At 41.9% G+C, this 8,546-nt stretch overlaps 1 protein-coding gene across 2 annotated transcripts in view; it reads right to left on the bottom strand.

Annotated features, from left to right (window-relative positions):
• Window positions 1–1,388, bottom strand: part of AFF4 (ALF transcription elongation factor 4) — a 93,846-nt gene extending 92,458 nt beyond the window's left edge. For both annotated transcript variants that reach the window (XM_024747618.1, XM_024747617.1), the window contains exon 1: window positions 727–1,388. The gene's annotated coding sequence lies outside the window, so the exon portion shown is untranslated. The remainder of the gene's footprint in view (window positions 1–726) is intronic.
• Between the last annotated feature and the right edge of the window lie 7,158 nt (window positions 1,389–8,546).

The following is an 8,546-nucleotide window of genomic DNA, read 5'->3' as shown; positions in this document are numbered from 1 at the left end:
AGAGGAGGAGGAGGAGGAGGAGGTGGAGGAGAAGAAAGAAGAGGAAGAAGAAGGGGGAGGAGGCGGAAGAGGAGCTGGAGGAGGCGGAGGAGGAGAAGGAGGTGAAGGAAGAGTAAGAAGAGGAAGAAGAAGAAGGAGGAGGCAGAGGAGGATGCGGAGGAGGAGGAGTATGAAGAAGAAAAAGGAAGATGTGGAGGAGGTGGCGGAGAAGTAGGCGGAGGAGGAGGAAGAAGAAGTAGGAGGAGGCGGAGGAAGAGGCGGACGAGGCAGAGGAGGAGGAGGAGGAGGAGGAGGTGGAGGAGGAGGTGGAGGAGGACGTACGCAGGATCGCGAGAAGGAAAGCGAGAACTAGTTGGGTAATGATAGCCAGAACCTAGGCCTATTTTATCTTTAACTAGAAATAACTTGAAATTGAGAAGGGTATTAAAAAGTAACAGATCAGTCGATGGAATTTCTGAGGGAAGGAATGGATTAATGGACGAAAGGGGAAAGGAGAAACAGGGAAAAGACTGATTTCTGGTAATTTTTGTTAGGACTGGGTTAGCCTTTTTAATTGATTTGTATTTTTGAGGGTCGGGGGTGGAACGCGAAGACGAGGGAAGCCGTCTCGAGCAGCCCTAGCCCGAAGGGTCTCTCCGGGCCCCCAAACGGACCCTGTCCTCCCCTCCCCCCAGCCCCTCCCCGCGGCCGGGCCCGGCCCTCAGTCCGTCTGTCTGCTCTTCTCACCTCCAGTCCCGGCTCCGCTAGGCCCGAACCATTTCCCGGCTGCGGCAGAGGCGGCGCCGGGCCTGCACCTTCACCGGACGCGCATTCGAACCCGCTCGGGGGGCGGCGACAAACTGCCAAGGGCGAGGAGCTCCGGGCGGCGGCGGGGGTTCGGCAGGTCTCGAAAAGCGCAGGCGGCGGCGGTGGCGACGCACCTCACACAGCACAGGCGGAGGTTCCGCCCCGCTCCATGTCTGTCGAGCCCAGACCGGGACGGCTGGCTGAGGAGGCAGGGGCGGGCTGACGAGGACCTGGCACAGGGATCCCCCGCCCCGTCCGCAGGCGGCGGCAGCGACGGCGCTCCACTCCCGCAACCAGGACAGTGACTGACGCAGCGGCCGCGCCACCCATGTGACCAGGGCCGGGCGGGGACGAGGCGTCACGTGGCGACGCCGCGCCCCTCCCCGTCAGAAAAGCGGAGGGTTGCGGATCCTACAGCGCCGGGAGGTGACGCTGGAGGTGGTGACGTGCTCCGACGACGCCGGGCTGGCCGGGTACTGGCCCAGGTGGCCTAGGTCCGAGCCCCTGAGCCCAGCGGCCCCGTCTGACAGGGCGGGACCGGCAGGATCGGGCCTCCACACTTCGCGCGCGCACGCTTCACGCGCGCACACTTCGGCGCGCACACCCTCCAGCGCGTAGCCGCTAGCGAGGTTCAGAAGGGCGGGGCCGGGTGGAGCCGGATCTACTGGTTCTGGGGCTCGGGAGGTCAGGCAGTCCGCCCCTCCTGAGGGTGTGGTCGAAGCCCGCAGGCCCGTGGTGCGGTGCTGCCGTCGAAGACCGGAGTCAGTGCGGCGGCCCTCGACAGGTCCGGCCGGAAAAGGAAGTCCGCTGGGAATTTCTCTGCAGGAGGCCGCCTAGAACCTCGCTTGAACTTCTCAGACGAAGCCAAGCCAGCCCTTTTTCTTGATCATCTAAACATATTCTACTGTTAATACTTTTTTTCAAGATATCATTCCGAACACTTTTCTTCAGTTCTTAACATCCTGCCAGTCAGGGCAAACTATAATTTAATTGAGAGTAAAGCCATAGTTATAGATTAGACAGGATTTTCAAAGGGTCTCATAGAACCCAGTACGGTAACTGTCCAGAGAAACTACTTTGGGTTCATTCTTTTGGAAAACAGTTTATAATTTCCTGCTTCTTACCTGTTTTCTTTCCATGAAGGAGCCTCATGAAGGTGTTTTTTTAACTCTCTACTAATTTTGAAGCAAGCATTTTAAAGATTTTTTTGAAATAAAATTCAAGGATTTTGAGGAACTTTATGATAAACTATAAAGAGTGTGCATATGAAAATGTTTTTATTAGCCCTAAAAGCTGGTAATTCATCAGCAGCAATAGTAGTATAATATTTTTCTTTTTAAAATTCTGAAGTGACCACATATTCTTTTAAGCTAAACTCTTTATATAGATTTTTATCTATCTATATAAATTAGGAAATGATTTCATGCAAAACTCAAAATGAACTGTGACAAAATATAGTGAATAATAATTGGCAGTCCCATCCCTGCCCTTCAACTACTCCAGTTCTGGAGGCAATCACTTAACATTTTCTAATGTAGCCTTCCCAAGATATGTTGTAAATATATATTAAGATACACTTATATGTACCTCTTTTTATGCAAAAGATAACGTACTATATACACTGTTAAGTTCCTTCCTTTTTCACTTAAAATATCCTGGATATCTTTCCATATCACTGTGTAAAGAACTGTCTCATTCTTCCTAGGGGCAGTATAATATTCCATTGTATGCAAATATCTATTTTAACCAATCTCCTACAGGTGGACATTTAGGTTGTTGCCAAGCCATTACTAAATTACAAACTAAGCCGCAACTAATAGTCTCATAAAATGATATACCAATAACACATTAGACTGCAATCTTTAAATCAAAAGGTATTTTCAGTTTGGATAGAGATTGCCAAATTGTCCTCCATAGATGTAGTGCCAATTTCACGTGTTTTCTTTTGTATTCTGCCTTGGAAGATTTACAAGCCTGTATAGGAAGGGAGGGAAGATGGAGACTGACAACAAGAAATATTATCATTTTACACAATTAAAGAAGTATTAAAACATTGAAGATATGTCGTAAACTTTACAAGAATATTCCTTTACTTATTCTGGTGTAAATGTTACTTGGCTAACCAAAAGATAATATGCTTTTTGTTCCATAAATTATCACGATAATTTTTCAATATAAATGAGACCTTACTTAAAAACCAAAAGAGGGGACTTCCCTGGTGGCACAGTGGTTAAAAATCCGCCTGCCAGTGCAGGGGACACGGGTTCGATCCCTGGTCTGGGAAAATCCCACATGCGGAGCAAATAAGCCTGTGCGCTACAACTCCTGAGCCTGCGCTCTAGAGCCCACGAGCCACAGCTACTAAAGCCCACGTGCCTAGAGACTGTGCTCCACAACTAGAGGAGCCACCGCATTGAGAAGCCCACGCACCACAACTACTGAGTGCCTGTGCGCAACAACGAAGACCCAATGCAGCCAAAAAAAAAAAAAACAAAAGGGGGCCTGGGTTGGAAAAAATAGACTTTCCTTTGGAATTATTCGGCAAATAGGAATTTCTTTCCCTTTTAGCAATGAGAGAAAAAATTCCTAATTATATATTTCTCAACTCGTAACATTTTAATACTCTGTCATTTTATTTAATCAGATGCATCCATTTTAACAAAGTGAATTTTCTGTCTCTAACTTCATGTTCTAGAACAATGTAAGTCAACTGCACAGTTTGGTGTAATCAGAAAATACAAACCATAGAATTTTAAGAGAAAATAATCTCAAAGAAAAATATGACTTTTATTAACAGGCAATATTTGAACAAAGTATTCAGTATATATTGTTACAGCAGCAATTCTCAGTAGAGTTCTGGGGTGTTTTTAAGTCAGATTTTTGTGAAGGTATAATTTACATACAGAGAATATATATATAACTGAGTCACTTTGCTGTACACCAGAAACTAAGACAACATTGTAAATCCACTATAGTTCAATAAAAAATTAAAAAGTAATAAAATTTACATACAGTAAAATTTTTCCTTTTCAAAGTATGGTTCTATGAGTTCTGACAAATGCATACAGCTATGTGACCACCACCCCAATCAAGATATAGAACATTTCCTTTACCCCCAAACATTCACTCTTGCTCCTCTGTAATGAATGCCTCACCTCAACCCCAGTTCCTGGCAACCACTGATGTGCTTTCTGTCCCTATACTTTTACCTTTTCCAGGATATCACATGAATAGAATCATACAGTATGTAGCCTTTTAAGTCTGCCTTTGTTCACTTAGCATAATGCCTTTGAGATCCATCTATCATTGTCACGTGTCTCAGTAATTTATCCCTTCTTATTGCTGAGTAGTATTCTATTACTATAACATAGCCTGTTTAGGCATTCATCCATTGAAGGACATTTGGGTTGCTTCCAGTTTTTAATGATTATGAATAAAACATATAAACATCCACGTACAAGGTTTCACTCAGTCTTTAAAATGATTTTCTGAAAGTCACTTCTAGACATAGGAATTACTAAGTCATAAATATATCTATATAAATATTATTCTATGTTATTTTAGAAACTCAGATAATTTATTCATTATGTACCAAATGTTTATTAAACATCTACTATATAGCAGGTACTGTTCTAGGCATATGGATAAAATGATGATCAAATGCTGGCACCAAAAAAAATAGCACTAAATGGTGGGTTGGTAAGGCAAAGTTGAGTTTATTACTTACTGATAAAAGAGACCGGTGCCTTGATGTTTTCAGTAGCGTTTCCAAGGGGAAATTGGAACACTTATAAGGTTTTGGGGTCTGGTCTAAGGGGGTTTTTCAGTTTAGGGGGCTTGATTAGGATTGGATAAGAATCATGGTATAATAGGTTAGGATTAGAACACACAGCAAGGTAAAGGTTTTAAAGAGTCTTGAGAGTGTGTTAGTTTTTATTGCCGCTTCAACAAATTACCACAAACTTAGAGGCTTAAAATAACACAAATTTATCATCTTACAATTTTATAAATCAGAAGTCTGACACAGGTCTCCCTGTGTTAAGATCAGAGTGATGGCAAGACTGCTCCTTTCCAGAGGCTCTTTTCCAGAGGCTCTTTTCCATCTTCTAGAGGCTGCCCACATTCCTCGGCTTGTGACCCCCTTCATCCATCTTCACAGTCAGCAAGGGCTGGTTGACTCCTTCTTAAATCACATCCTCTGACCTTCTGTTCTGACTCCCTCTTCTGCTTTTGAGAGCCCTTGTGATTACTGCGGACCAACTCAAATAATTTAGGATAATCTCTCTATATTAAGGTCAGCTGAATTAGTAACCTTAATTCCATCTGCCACCTTAATTTCATTTTGCATGTAACATAGCATATTCAAAGGTTCCAGGGATTAGTATGTAAACACCTTTGAGGGGCCACTATTCTGCCCACCACACAGTGTAAACTGTCATTTAAAGTCATCTGTTGAATGGGGAAGGTATGGGTTGGGAGTTTGAGGTTAGCAGATGCAAACTGTTGTCTATAGAATGGATAAACAACAAGGTCCTACCATATAGCACAGGGAGCTATATTCAATGTCGCACAATAAACCATAGTGGAAAAGAATATGAAAAAGAATATGTATATGTATATATATATAACTGAATCACTTTGCTGTGCAGGAGAAACTACACAACAATGTAAATCAACTACACCTCAGTAAAAATAAATAGGGAATTCCCTGGCAGTCCAGTGGTTAGGACTCTGGTCTCCCACTGCGGGAGGCCCGGGGTACGATCCCTGGTTAGTTGGGGAACTAAGATCCTGCAAGCCGTGTGGTGCAGCCAAATAAATAAGTAAAATTAAGTCATCTATTGAAAAGTTGACTAGGTTTTTGTTCATTTAAATGAGACTTTGAGAAGTTTCTGAAATGAAAAGTTGCAATTTTTCTGTTCCTGGTCAAATGTTCCTGGAATAGTAGTAATGTTGAAGATGACAATGAAATAATAAAATTATGTTAACGTTGACAGTAATCCATGTAGATATTTAATGTTGACAGTAATCCATGTGGATACAGACAGTTTCAATTCTCAGTGTCTGACTTTGCAGCCATTTTTCAGCCTGAGTTGGAGAACATTAACATCTAGAGCCATGATCAGTCCAAATCTTCACTGTTACATGAGGTGTCATGATTACGAATCAAATTTCTGGGGGATGGTTGTTTCAAATTGCACAAGTACCAGGTTTTCCCATTTGTAATCCTTCTGGGGAACATTGGACAACACATATCTCAGTTACCACATCTGAGGGGCAAGGAAGCTGGAGTATTTTTTTAATTGTTATTTATTTATTTATTCACTTATTTGTCTGCGCTGGGTCTTAGCTGCAGCACGCGGGATCTTCCTTGCCGTGTGAGGGATCTTCCTTGCCGTGTGCAGCATCTTCGTTGAGGCATGCGGGATCTTTTAGTTGCTGCATGCGGGCTCTTAGTTGCGGTATGCGGGGTCTAGTTCCCTGACCAGGGATTGAACCCGGGCCCCCTGCACTGGGACCCCGGAGTCTTAACCACTGTGCCACCAGGGAAGTCCCTGGGGTATTTATATAACTACTCCTGTTGATCACTGTTGAGGGCTTTCTAGCAACTTCGGCCTGTTACATGTAAGTAGAGCAAACTACAGCAACCAGAGACGTTTTTCAGGCAAATAAAATCAGGAACATCTGCATAATTCAAAGTTACACTGTTATTCCTGAAATGGTAGAGGTGAGGGACATGGGCGGGCAACATCCATGTCTGCTTCAATGATAATTACTGTACATACTATGTGCCGGGCACAAAGCTAAACATTTTCAGATGCATTATTTAATTTTTTTAACCTTTTCCTCTCTATCTTTTCCGCTACCAGCATGCCACTGAAACTACTCACCAAGATCACCATCAGTTCCCACACTGTCAAATCCAAAAGTTGAATCTTTGTCTTTACCTTACTAGTGTTTAACACAGTTAACCATTTTTTCTTGTTTGAGACACTTCCTTCTCCTGGTTTTTGAGAGGCCACACTCTCCAAGTTTCCCTTCTGGCTGCTGCTTTTCAGTCTCATTTGCAGGAGATCCTTTCCCTTTCCCTGACTTCTGAATAGAGGTGTCTCAAGACTTGATCTTTAGCTCTTTGCTCTCTCTTTCTTTCTGGGATCATTCACTTAGCATAATGCCTTTGAGATCCGTCTATTGTTGTTGCATGTCTCAGTAATTTATCCCTTCTTATTGCTGAGTAGTATTCTTTTTCTGTAAAGGCCAGATAGTAAATATTTTAGGCTTTACAGGCCAAATGGCAAAAATCAAGGATTTCGTGTAGGTACATAATAGGTTAAAATTTTTTTCTGTCAATTTTTCATGAAATTCAAAATGTAGTAATTAAGCTTTGTAATTCAAGTCTACTAATGAGAATAATAATTTTTCTTTTTTGGCAGGGAGTGGGGATAACATTTCACTTACTTGGGATTCAAAGTTATATTTACTATCATCAAATGTGATTTCAGATATTCTTCTGTTAATGTTTATCTGTTGTAAAGTTTTATGTATTTAATTTTGAAAACATCTCTTCACACAGATAGGTACTGCCAAATACTGATATCAATACACTGGCATGTGATATTAGTTAAGAATATTCATTGCTGGGAATTCCCTGGTGGTCCAGTGGTTAGGACTCCATGCTTTCACTGCCTCAAAGTCCAGAAACCTCCATGGGCACTGTAGTTCAAGCTTAGAAAAAATATATGCTGCAAATCTGTATGGTAATAGACATTTTACTTATAACTTTGAACAGCACAGGAAGTATACAAAACAACTTGGTATTGTGATTCAAAAAAGTTGTTGCTGAAATGACTTGTCTGCAGTAAAATTTCACATATAAACAGTTTGCCTTGGAACTTAGGTTGAACTTGTTAATAAGCATTATTGGGTCTTCAGTAAAAGTTAATTTCCAAGCCATTTAGTGTTCAACAGTCGTTGAGGGCACTTATTCACAAAAACTTCCATCTGACAACATTATTCCCATTAGCCAAAAGGTGGAAGCAACCCAAGTGTCCATTGATGGATGAATGGATAAGCAAAATGTGGTATATTCATTAACAAAATATTATTCAACCTTAAAAAGGAAGAGAAATTTGCACATGCTACAACATGAATGAACCTTGAGGATATTATGCTAAGTGAAATAAGCCAGTCACGAAAAGACAAACACTGTATGATTCCACTTAGAAGAGATACCAAGAGTAGTTAAATTCATAGAGACAGATAGGAGAATACAGTTGTCAGGGGCTGGGGTGGAGGAAATGCGGAATTATTGTTTAATGGGTATAGAGTTTCAGTTTTGCAAGATGAAACAAGTTTTGGAGGTGGATGGTGGTGATGGTTGCACAATAATGGGCATGTACTTAATACCACTGAACTGTACATTAAAAATTGGTTAAGATGTTAAATTTTATGTTATATGTATTCTACCACAATTTAAAAAAATTTCTATCTCAGTCCAGAGCTCAGATAATCACAATAATACTTTACCATTACTAAGCCATCAAACTGCTGTGTGGTACAGCAAGTCAGAATATTCAGGTTTATTTCTAAAAAAATTCCTGGAACACATGGTGGTTAAGTCCAGAAGAGCAAATGAAATTCACTGTTGATAATGTTGGTCTGATGACACATGATAAATTCAAATATTTGCAACAGGCTTTAAACACCTTACATTTTCAAAAGCTTTGTAAATCTGTCCAACTAAGCTTTTTCTCCTCCAC

The sequence above is a fragment of the Neophocaena asiaeorientalis genome, unplaced genomic scaffold, assembly GCF_003031525.2.
Source record: "Neophocaena asiaeorientalis asiaeorientalis breed wild unplaced genomic scaffold, Neophocaena_asiaeorientalis_V1.1 scaffold599, whole genome shotgun sequence".
NCBI lineage: Eukaryota > Metazoa > Chordata > Mammalia > Artiodactyla > Phocoenidae > Neophocaena > Neophocaena asiaeorientalis.
The sequence above is the reverse complement of the archived record's forward strand: the minus strand, read 5'-3'. Positions and strand labels throughout refer to the sequence as shown.